The sequence below is a fragment of the Oncorhynchus gorbuscha genome, unplaced genomic scaffold (genome assembly GCF_021184085.1).
Source record: "Oncorhynchus gorbuscha isolate QuinsamMale2020 ecotype Even-year unplaced genomic scaffold, OgorEven_v1.0 Un_scaffold_9253, whole genome shotgun sequence".
Lineage (NCBI taxonomy): Eukaryota > Metazoa > Chordata > Actinopteri > Salmoniformes > Salmonidae > Oncorhynchus > Oncorhynchus gorbuscha.
Window position 1 is genome coordinate 1,032 of NW_025752268.1, and position 9,938 is coordinate 10,969.

Here is a 9,938-nt window from a genome sequence, read left to right on the forward strand (position 1 = left end):
GGATGGAGAGGAGAGGGAAGGATGGAGAGGGAAGGATGGAGAGGGAGAGGGAAGGATGGAGAGGGAGAGGGAAGGATGGAGAGGGAGAGGGAAGGATGGAGAGGGAGAGGGAAGGATGGAGAGGGAGAGGAAGGATGGGAGAGGGAGAGGGAAGGATGGAGAGGGAGAGGGAAGGATGGAGAGGGAGAGGGAAGGATGGAGAGGGAGAGGGAAGGATGGAGAGGGAGAGGGAAGGATGGATGGAGAGGGAAGGATGGATGGAGAGGGAGAGGATGGATGGAGAGGGAAGGATGGATGGAGAGGGAAGGATGGATGGAGAGGGAGAGGGAAGGGATGGAGAGGGGGAAGGATGGATGGAGAGGGAGAGGGAAGGATGGATGGAGAGGGAAGGATGGATGGAGAGGGAGAGGGAAGGATGGATGGAGAGGGAAGGATGGATGAGAGAAGGATGGAGAGGGAAGGATGGATGGAGAGGGAAGGATGGATGGAGAGGGAAGGATGGATGGAGAGAGAAGGAGGAGAAGGATGGAGAGGGAGAGAGAAGGATGGAGAGGGAGAGAGAAGGATGGAGAGGGAGAGAGAAGGATGGAGAGGAGAAGGATGGAGAGGGGAGAGAAGGATGGAGAGGAGAAGGATGGAGAGGGAGAGAGAAGGATGGAGAGGGAGAGAGAAGGATGGAGAGGGAGAGAGAAGGATGGAGAGGGAGAGAGAAGGATGGAGAGGGAGAGAGAAGGATGGAGAGGGAGAGAGAAGGATGGAGAGGGAGAGAGAAGGATGGAGAGGGAGAGAGAGGAAGGATGGAGAGGGAGAGAAGGAAGGATGGAGAGGGAGAGAGAAGGATGGAGAGGTGACAGGTATGTCGATGGATTGTGCGAGAATAGGGCGTGATGGTGAGGTATGTTTTAGTAACACATTTGAATATGTTTCATGTAAAAGATATGGACCACAGTGTGTGATCTCTGTGCTCCCCAAGTCTGGAGTGTTTGATGTAAAACATATAGACCACAGTGTGTGATCTCTGTGCTCTCCAGGTCTGGAGTGTTTGATGTAAAAGATATAGACCACAGTGTGTGATCTCTGTGCTCTCCAGGTCTGGAGTGTTTGATGTAAAAGATATAGACCACAGTGTGTGATCTCTGTGCTCCCCAGGTCTGGAGTGTTTGATGTAAAGATATAGACCACAGTGTGTGATCTCTGTGCTCTCCAGGTCTGGAGTGTTTGATGTAAAAGATATAGACCACAGTGTGTGATCTCTGTGCTCCCAGGTCTGGAGTGTTTGATGTAAAGATATAGACCACAGTGTGTGATCTCTGTGCTCCCCAGGTCTGGAGTGTTTGATGTAAAGATATAGACCACAGTGTGTGATCTCTGTGCTCCCCAGGTCTGGAGTGTTTGAGATAGCTGAGGCAAGTGGGGTCAGACCAGGCACTAAGATAGTGCTGCACCTCAAGGATGACTGCAAGGAGTTCTCTGCTGAGGACAGAGTCAAAGGTATGGACCATACTAGACCCCTTGATAACTGTTCTGTCTTTTATAGACATTCCACATATATAGTAGACATTCCACATGCATAATCGTTCCTGTAAGATTCATGTCAGAGTCTGTGTCAGGCTTGGAGGCTTGCTGCTTGTCCAGGCAGGACTAACAGATGTCATATGTTGTTGCAGAGGTGGTGACCAAATACAGCAACTTTGTCAGTTTCCCGTCTTCCTGAATGGACGACCACTCAACACTCTCCAGGTGAGCACCTGGCCCACTCTTCTGGTTCTATCCACTTCTTACAGGGCTGAGATGGACCACTCTGATTGTTACGGCTTCATGTCCTTCATGGGGTTGTTGGTGAGGATTAGTTGACTTGCTGGACTTATCGATTAAGTGGCGTCCACATGGATTCTAATAGAGGGAATCAACTTATCTGGAAACAAAGTCAAGAGACAAACTGATTGATACATTAATTGGCCCTGACAACTTATTGGTTCTGAAAACTTGTTGGACTGATTCCCAGTTATTAGTCCTATTTTGTAGTGTGTGCCTGGCTGTCTGTGCAGTGTGTGTGTGTGTGTGCCTGCCTGCTCTGTGTGTAACAGTGTATCCATCCGGTATATTAACGTCCCTCCCAGGCCCTGTGGATGATGGAACCCAGGTCCATCAGTGAGTGTGTACCTGCCTGCTCTGTGTGTAACAGTGTATCCATCCGGTATATTAACGTCCCTCCCAGGCCCTGTGGATGATGGAACCCAAGTCCATCAGTGAGTGGCAGCACGAGGAGTTCTACCGTTACGTGGCTCAGTCGTACGACAAGCCCCGTTACACACTGCACTACCCGCTGACGCCCGTCAACATCCGCTCCATCTTCTACGTCCCAGATGTGGTGAGGAGAGGGGGGGGGGGTCTTGGGGTTGGGAGCAGAGGGCTGGGGATGGAGGGTTAGGGGGCACTGAGGGGTAGGGGGCACCAAGGGTATGACTGGGGAGAGGAAGGGAGCAAAGATACTTGTTGAGGAAAAGAGAAACTAATAAGTGATGTTAAATGAGATCTTTCTGAGGTCAAGGCTCTGTGACAGTTGTAAATGTTGACGTCCCGGTATATCCCACGACTGCCTGTAATATTACTGTGTGTCAATGTGTGAGCAGAAGCCGTCCATGTTTGACGTGAGCAGAGATGGGCTCCAGTGTGGCTCTGTACAGCAGGAAGGAGATCTCCACATCCAGACCAAGGCCACTGAAATCCTGCCCAAGTGGCTACGCTTCCATAGAGGTCAGTCTTTACTCAGTACCTCCTCAGCTGTGCCCATCTTAATGTCTCCCCTTCATCTGCCCTCTGTGTGTTTCCTTGTCTCTCTTTCCGGATCCTTTGTTGATTATAAATGCTTGTGTTACAGTATAACAGTGTGTGTGTATTTGTGTATACAGGTGTGGTGGACAGTGAGGATATCCCATTGAACCTGAGCAGAGAGCTGCTGCAGGAGAGCACCCTCATCCAGGGTGAGACTGGAGCCCTACAACATCAGCTCTTTCCAGACAATGACACTGCTATGTCAAGTCTGTTGTACACATCACCCCTCTTTTAATACAGTGTCTTTCTACTCCTTCTCCCTTACATCCACGGCTCTTTCACTCCCTTTTATTCTCTCATGATCTCCCGTTTTTCTCCCTGTCATGCTTTCCATCTCTCTCTCTCTACAGGAAGCTGAGGGACGTTCTACAGCAGCGTATCATCAAGTTCCTGATGGACCAGAGTAGAAGCTGAACCTGAGAATACGCCAAGTTCTTTGAGGACTATGGCCTGTTCATCAGGAGGGTATCGTCACCACGCAGGAGCAGGACGTCAGGGTGAGACTGGGGGGCTGGGACAGGGAGAGCAGGACGTCCAGGGTGAGACTGGGGGGCTGGGACAGGGGAGAGCAGGACGTCAGGGTGAGACTGGGGGCTGGGACAGGGGAGAGCAGGACGTCAGGGTGAGACTGGGGGCTGGGACAGGAGAGCAGGACGTCAGGGTGAGACTGGGGGCTGGGACAGGGGGAGAGCAGGACGTCAGGGTGAGACTGGGGGCTGGGACAGGGGGAGAGCAGGACGCTGGGACAGAAGCAGGACGTCAGGGTGAGACTGGGGGCTAGGACAGGGGAGAGCAGACGTCAGGGTGAGACTGGGGGCTGGGACAGGGAGAGCAGGACGTCAGGGTGAGACTGGGGGCTAGGACAGGAGAGCAGGACGTCAGGGTGAGACTGGGGGCTGGGACAGGGGAGAGCAGGACGTCAGGTGAGACTGGGGCTGGGACAGGGGAGAGCAGGACGTCAGGGTGAGACTGGGACAGGGGAGAGCAGGACGTCAGGGTGAGACTGGGGGGCTGGGACAGGGGAGAGCAGGACGTCAGGGTGAGACTGGGACAGGGGAGAGCAGGGCGTCAGGGTGAGACTGGGGGCTGGGACAGGGGAGAGCAGGACGTCAGGGTGAGACTGGGGGGCTGGGACAGGGGAGAGCAGGACATCAGGGTGAGACTGGGGGCTGGGACAGGGGAGAGCAGGACGTCAGGGTGAGACTGGGGGGCTGGGACAGGGGAGAGCAGGACGTCAGGGTGAGACTGGGGGGCTGGGACAGGGGAGAGCAGGACATCAGGGTGAGACTGGGACAGGGGAGAGCAGGACGTCAGGGTGAGGCTGGGGGGCTGGGACAGGGGAGAGCTGGGGTGGAGGAATGGAGGTGTGAAGAATAGAAAAATGGTATGTCTGTAGGTTTTTTGGGGAAGGGAGCAAGAGGATCATGTCTTAGGAATCAGAAATGTGAATTATGTCAGTCATGTCCCACACTCATTATCCACTCTGTCTCTCTCGCTGTCTTTGTACAGGAGGACATGGCAAGCTGTTGAGGTTTGAGTGTACAGTGCTACCAGCAGACAGCAGACCAACCTGAAGGAATCTTGGCTCCGTATGAAGCAGGACACGTAACATCTACTACCTGTACCCAAACCGGCCACTAAGCTGAACCTCCCCCTGCTTTGAGGCCATGAAGCAGAAAGACATGGAGGTGAGTTGTTGTCAGATAGCCTGCTACCAGTTCTGTTGGCTGTCTTGCTAACTCCTATGAGCATTGTCATGTCAAACAACGACCACAGATCTGGGACCAGGCTAGTTTTCAGATGGGAATATAAGACAGAAGTGATGGTGGAGCATAATGTCTGTTACTTCATCAGTGGTGGGCAGGATTTCATCATTACTCCCTCTAGTTGTTGTCAGTCTGTTTTCTTTCTCTCCTTTTCTTCGTCTCCAGGTGCTGTTCTGCTATGAGCAGTTTGACGAGCTCACCCTCCTGCACCTCAGAGAGTTTGACAAGAAGAAGCTGATCTCTGTGGAAACAGACATTGTGGTGGACCACTACAAGGAGGAGAAGTATCAGGACAGCAAGCCTGGTAAGACCCATCTCTCTCTGACCATGTCACTGAATGCTGCGGGAATTTACATTCCAGGGGAAATCCCTGCTTCCACTCATGTCACATTTTCACCTGATCATGGATGTCAATAACCAGCTTTCCATCCAACCTGTTAATGCGAGTGAAGTTCGTCGGATAAAACATGTAATGGCAGGCCTGAGGGAAACAGATGGAGGTTATGAAGAACTTCACTAGGACAGGGGAAAGCCCTCAGTTCATTAGGCTTCAGATGGAGGTTATGAAGAACTTCACTAGGACTGGGGAAAGCCCTCAGTTCATTAGGCTTCAGATGGAGGTTATGAAGAACTTCACTAGGACTGGGGAAAGCCCTCAGTTCATTAGGCTTCAGATGGAGGTTATGAAGAACTTCACTAGGACTGGGGAAAGCCCTCAGTTCATTAGGTTTCAGGTGGAGGTTATGAAGAACTTCACTAGGACTGGGGAAAGCCCTCAGTTCATTAGGCTTCAGATGGAGGTTATGAAGAACTTCACTAGGACTGGGGAAAGCCCTCAGTTCATTAGGTTTCAGGTGGAGGTTATGAAGAACTTCACTAGGACTGGGGAAAGCCCTCAGTTCATTAGGCTTCAGATGGAGGTTATGAAGAACTTCACTAGGACTGGGGAAAGCCCTCAGTTCATTAGGCTTCAGGTGGAGGTTATGAAGAACTTCACTAGGACTGGGGAAAGCCCTCAGTTCATTAGGTTTCAGATGGAGGTTATGAAGAACTTCAGGTGGAGGTTGCTTGAAGAACTTCACTAGGACTGGGGAAAGCCCTCAGTTCATTAGGTTTCAGATGGAGGTTATGAAGAACTTCACTAGGACTGCAGGAAAGCCCTCAGTTCATTAGGCTTCAGGTGGAGGTTATGAAGAACTGCTAGGACTGGGAAAGCCCACAGTTCATTAGGCTTCAGATGGAGGTTACCAAAGAACTTCACTAGGACTGGGAAGCCCTCAGTTCATTAGGCTTCAGATGGAGGTTATGAGAGAACTTCACTAGGACTGGGGAAAGCCCTCAGTTCAGGTTTCAGATGGGGTGAACTTCACAGGGTGAAAGTGCACAGTGATCTTGATGCTCCTTTCCAATAAATCTCCCGGGTCTGATTCTGGTGACATGTTGATCGACACTTGGCTGCTGTTTGGCGGTACAAAAAAAAGTAATTTAGCTATTTTGCCCGTAATAATGTCATGTAGGCTACACCACCAGCACTGTATCTGCCAGCTGTTGACTGGAGCGCCCTGCCAACACCAGAGTGGACCGCTCTCTATTTAACATGTTGTGAGAAAACCATCAGTACTGTTGACAATAGAAACCCATTTTAACTTTGTATTTTTATTCAGTAAAAAAATGCAAAAGGTATTTATGTACATTACATCATCACACACCGCCTTTTATCCCTACATGTGACTGATGAAAACATCTCTGGTGGACAAATGCGCAGGTTTTTATGCAGATTCTGTCGCCAATTGGATGGAATCCTGGCTAATGGAAGACTGGTGTTGCCTGTATAACCCTAGAGCTAATCTAGGGTTAACCTAGCTTCAGACAGCAATATGAAGTACTCTAAATCTCTGTGTGTTCTCTCCTGTGTCTATAGCCTCTGAGCGTCTGACAGAGGAGCAGGCTGAGGACCTGATCTCCTGGATGAGAAACAATCTGGGAAACAGAGTCACCAACATCAAGGTACTGTTACCCTACCATCACTATCTACACTAGTCACCAACATCAAGGTACTGTTACCCTACCATCACTATCTACACTAGTCACCAACATCAAGGTACTGTTACCCTACCATCACTATCTACACTAGGCACCAACATCAAGGTACTGTTACCCTACCATCACTATCTACACTAGTCACCAACATCAAGGTACTGTTACCCTACCATCACTATCTACACTAGTCACCAACATCAAGGTACTGTTACCCTACCATCACTATCTACACTAGTCACCAACATCAAGGTACTGTTACCCTACCATCACTATCTACACTAGTCACCAACATCAAGGTACTGGTACCCTACCATCACTATCTACACTAGGCACCAACATCAAGGTACTGTTACCCTACCATCACTATCTACACTAGTCACCAACATCAAGGTACTGGTACCCTACCATCACTATCTACACTAGGCACCAACATCAAGGTACTGTTACCCTACCATCACTATCTACACTAGGCACCAACATCAAGGTACTGTTACCCTACCATCACTATCTACACTAGTCACCAACATTAAGGTACTGTTACCCTACCATCACTATCTACACTATTCAACATCAAGGTACTGTTACCCTACCATCACTATCTACACTATTCAACATCAAGGTACTGTTACCCTACCATCACTATCTACACTATTCAACATCAAGGTACTGTTACCCTACCATCACTATCTACACTAGTCACCAACATCAAGGTACTGTTACCCTACCATCACTATCTACACTAGTCACCAACATCAAGGTACTGTTACCCTACCATCACTATCTACACTAGTTCCATTACCCTGATCACTATAACCCAGTGGGGAACGGTCCAGGGCCTCTTCTGTGGTCTTGTGTGACTGATTTGATCCAGCCTATATATACAGTAACTACTGGCTAACTGGACTTTGGTACTGTATGTAAGAATCAGTCCATTTGTAAGGTTTCCTTTGTTTGTCTGTGACTGCTCATTCTTCACCTTTGACCCCCTGACCTCCAGGTGACTCCTCGTCTGGATACCCACCCAGCCATGATCACGGTGCTGGAGATGGGTGCCGCACGCCACTTCCTGCGTACCCAGCAGATGGCCCGCAGCACAGAGGAGAGGGCCCAGATACTGCAGCCCACCCTGGAGATCAACGCTGGGTACAGGAGTGGGAATGGAGGGATGGAGGGGAGAGGGATCTCTAAATCGATGCATTTTATATGTGCAAATCCATAAGTTTCAAGTTTTATTTGTCACATGCACAAGTGAAATGCTTAACTTGTCAGCCCTTCCCAGCAACGCAGTATTCAATGTCAAAATAGTAGTGTGTTGATTTGTGCTTGTCTTCTGCTCTCCCTTTCCTCTGTAGTCATGACCTCATCAAGAAGATGCACTCACTGAAGGAGTCCGACTCTGCACTCGCACAACTGCTGCTGGAGCAGGTAGAGTACACGATCCTGGATCACGCGATCCTGGATCACGCGATATCACACGATCCTGGATCACACGATCCTGGATCACACGATCCTGGATCACACGATCCTGGATCACACGATCCTGGATCACACTCCCTACACTTTGGGGTCTGAAGTCATATCAAGCTGGGACCAGGGTTTGGGCCCATTCCATTTACAGTGTAATTTTCAGTTTACTTCCTGAATTGTACTGAATTGAAATGGAATTTACCCTCAACACTGGTTGAGACACAAACACTATCAGCACTTGAAAAACATGGTAGTTAGATTCTCTGGAAATGGCGCTCTTCGGGACATTCATAGTTCTCTGAGCTTAATGGCAATCTGTTTTACTCTTATTTGTGTCAGTTTCATTCTCATACCTGTTGTGTTCGGACTCCTAGATGTCAAACTAAGATGAAGCCTTGAGACTGTGGTATTAGACCAGTCTTGCATGTGTCTCTAACCCCTTCTGATCCTTGACCTCAAGATCTACGACAACGCCATGATCGCAGCGGGCCTCAACGACGACCCCCGACCCATGATCGCCCGCCTTAACAACCTGCTGACCAGAGCGCTGGAGAAACACTGAGACGTCACGGCCGTCAACTGTAGGCCCTATACACTACAGTCACTGCCTGGTTTAACTCCCCATCTCCCCAACCAACTGTCCTACTGGTCAGGTCACTGTAGGCCCTGCATAGACACGTGACCTGGCTCTACATGCTGCAGATACTACCCCCATCAACAACACACGGCTCTGGTGGCCTTTCCACATTCAGGCCTGTCCATCTGTACCCCAGAAAAGTCCCTTCAATACCAACGGACTGTTGGAGGAGAGCAGGGAGGCTTCTGCCTGCTCAGAGACCTGATAATGGAGTAGACGGACACGACTCAAGCTGTGGATGTGTGTGTTTCTCAGACTCTCCAGCAGTGTTGACTCATGTTGTGTGTGATGACGAGATATTTATCAGACTGTTCCATGAGCAGAGTGGAAACCCCAGATCTGAAGAATGGGTTAGGGCTTTGTAAAGTCGTATTGACATTGGGACTGGTGTAATGATTGTACACATGTCCATGACGTGCAGATTACTAGATGACCGTTCAATACAATTGTTACTGTTGGCCCTCTTTTTTTCTTCCTATTTTAGTTTGTCATCTTAATTCAGGTTCCTAATTGTTTTTGTACCATTTTGTTTGTTACGTGATATTTTCCTCCCAGCTATTCCTCAGATATGATGGTTGGCAATCCCAATATTAGAGCCATAGATTCCTGTCCTTCAGAGAATAGTATTCAAACTGACTGTAAAGACTTATTTTACAATTAGATGTGTTGCTGGGAGAAAGATGTACGAGATTGTATATTACCATCTGTGTGGAATTTGACAAATGTCTTAATTCGGTGCCCAAGTTATCCATCCAATATTATTAGTTATCCATCCAATATTATTAGTTATCCATCCAATATTATTAGTTATCCATCCAATTTTTTTTTGTACCTGTTAACAAAGGCTGACATCGAAGAAAGAGCGCGTCTAATACTCAGATTGTAAAGTATGATACTGATGTATTGTGAATAAAACCCATTTACTGAACCCTGTGGATTGACCTCTAGAGACCCGTTTATACCTGGTGCTAACATGCGTAATGCGTCCTGTAGTCAGGCACACGGTCGAGCTGGATGTCTCGTGTAAACAGATGTTTTATGCAACCATTTAAGGCTGGGACTCGATCCATTCCGTATTATAGCACACATTTTACAGGCCATTTCTGAATGAGTCACCATCTGCAGAGATGACCGTAAATGTGATATCTGTGGACGTAGAGGAAAATGCCTTTAAAAGCTGAATTGGTGGCTGT

At 48.9% G+C, this 9,938-nt stretch overlaps 1 pseudogene; it reads left to right on the forward strand.

The window, feature by feature from the left end:
* Positions 1 to 887: 887 nt before the first annotated feature.
* Positions 888 to 9,680, forward strand: LOC124030109 (annotated as a pseudogene).
* The last annotated feature ends 258 nt before the right edge of the window (positions 9,681 to 9,938 follow it).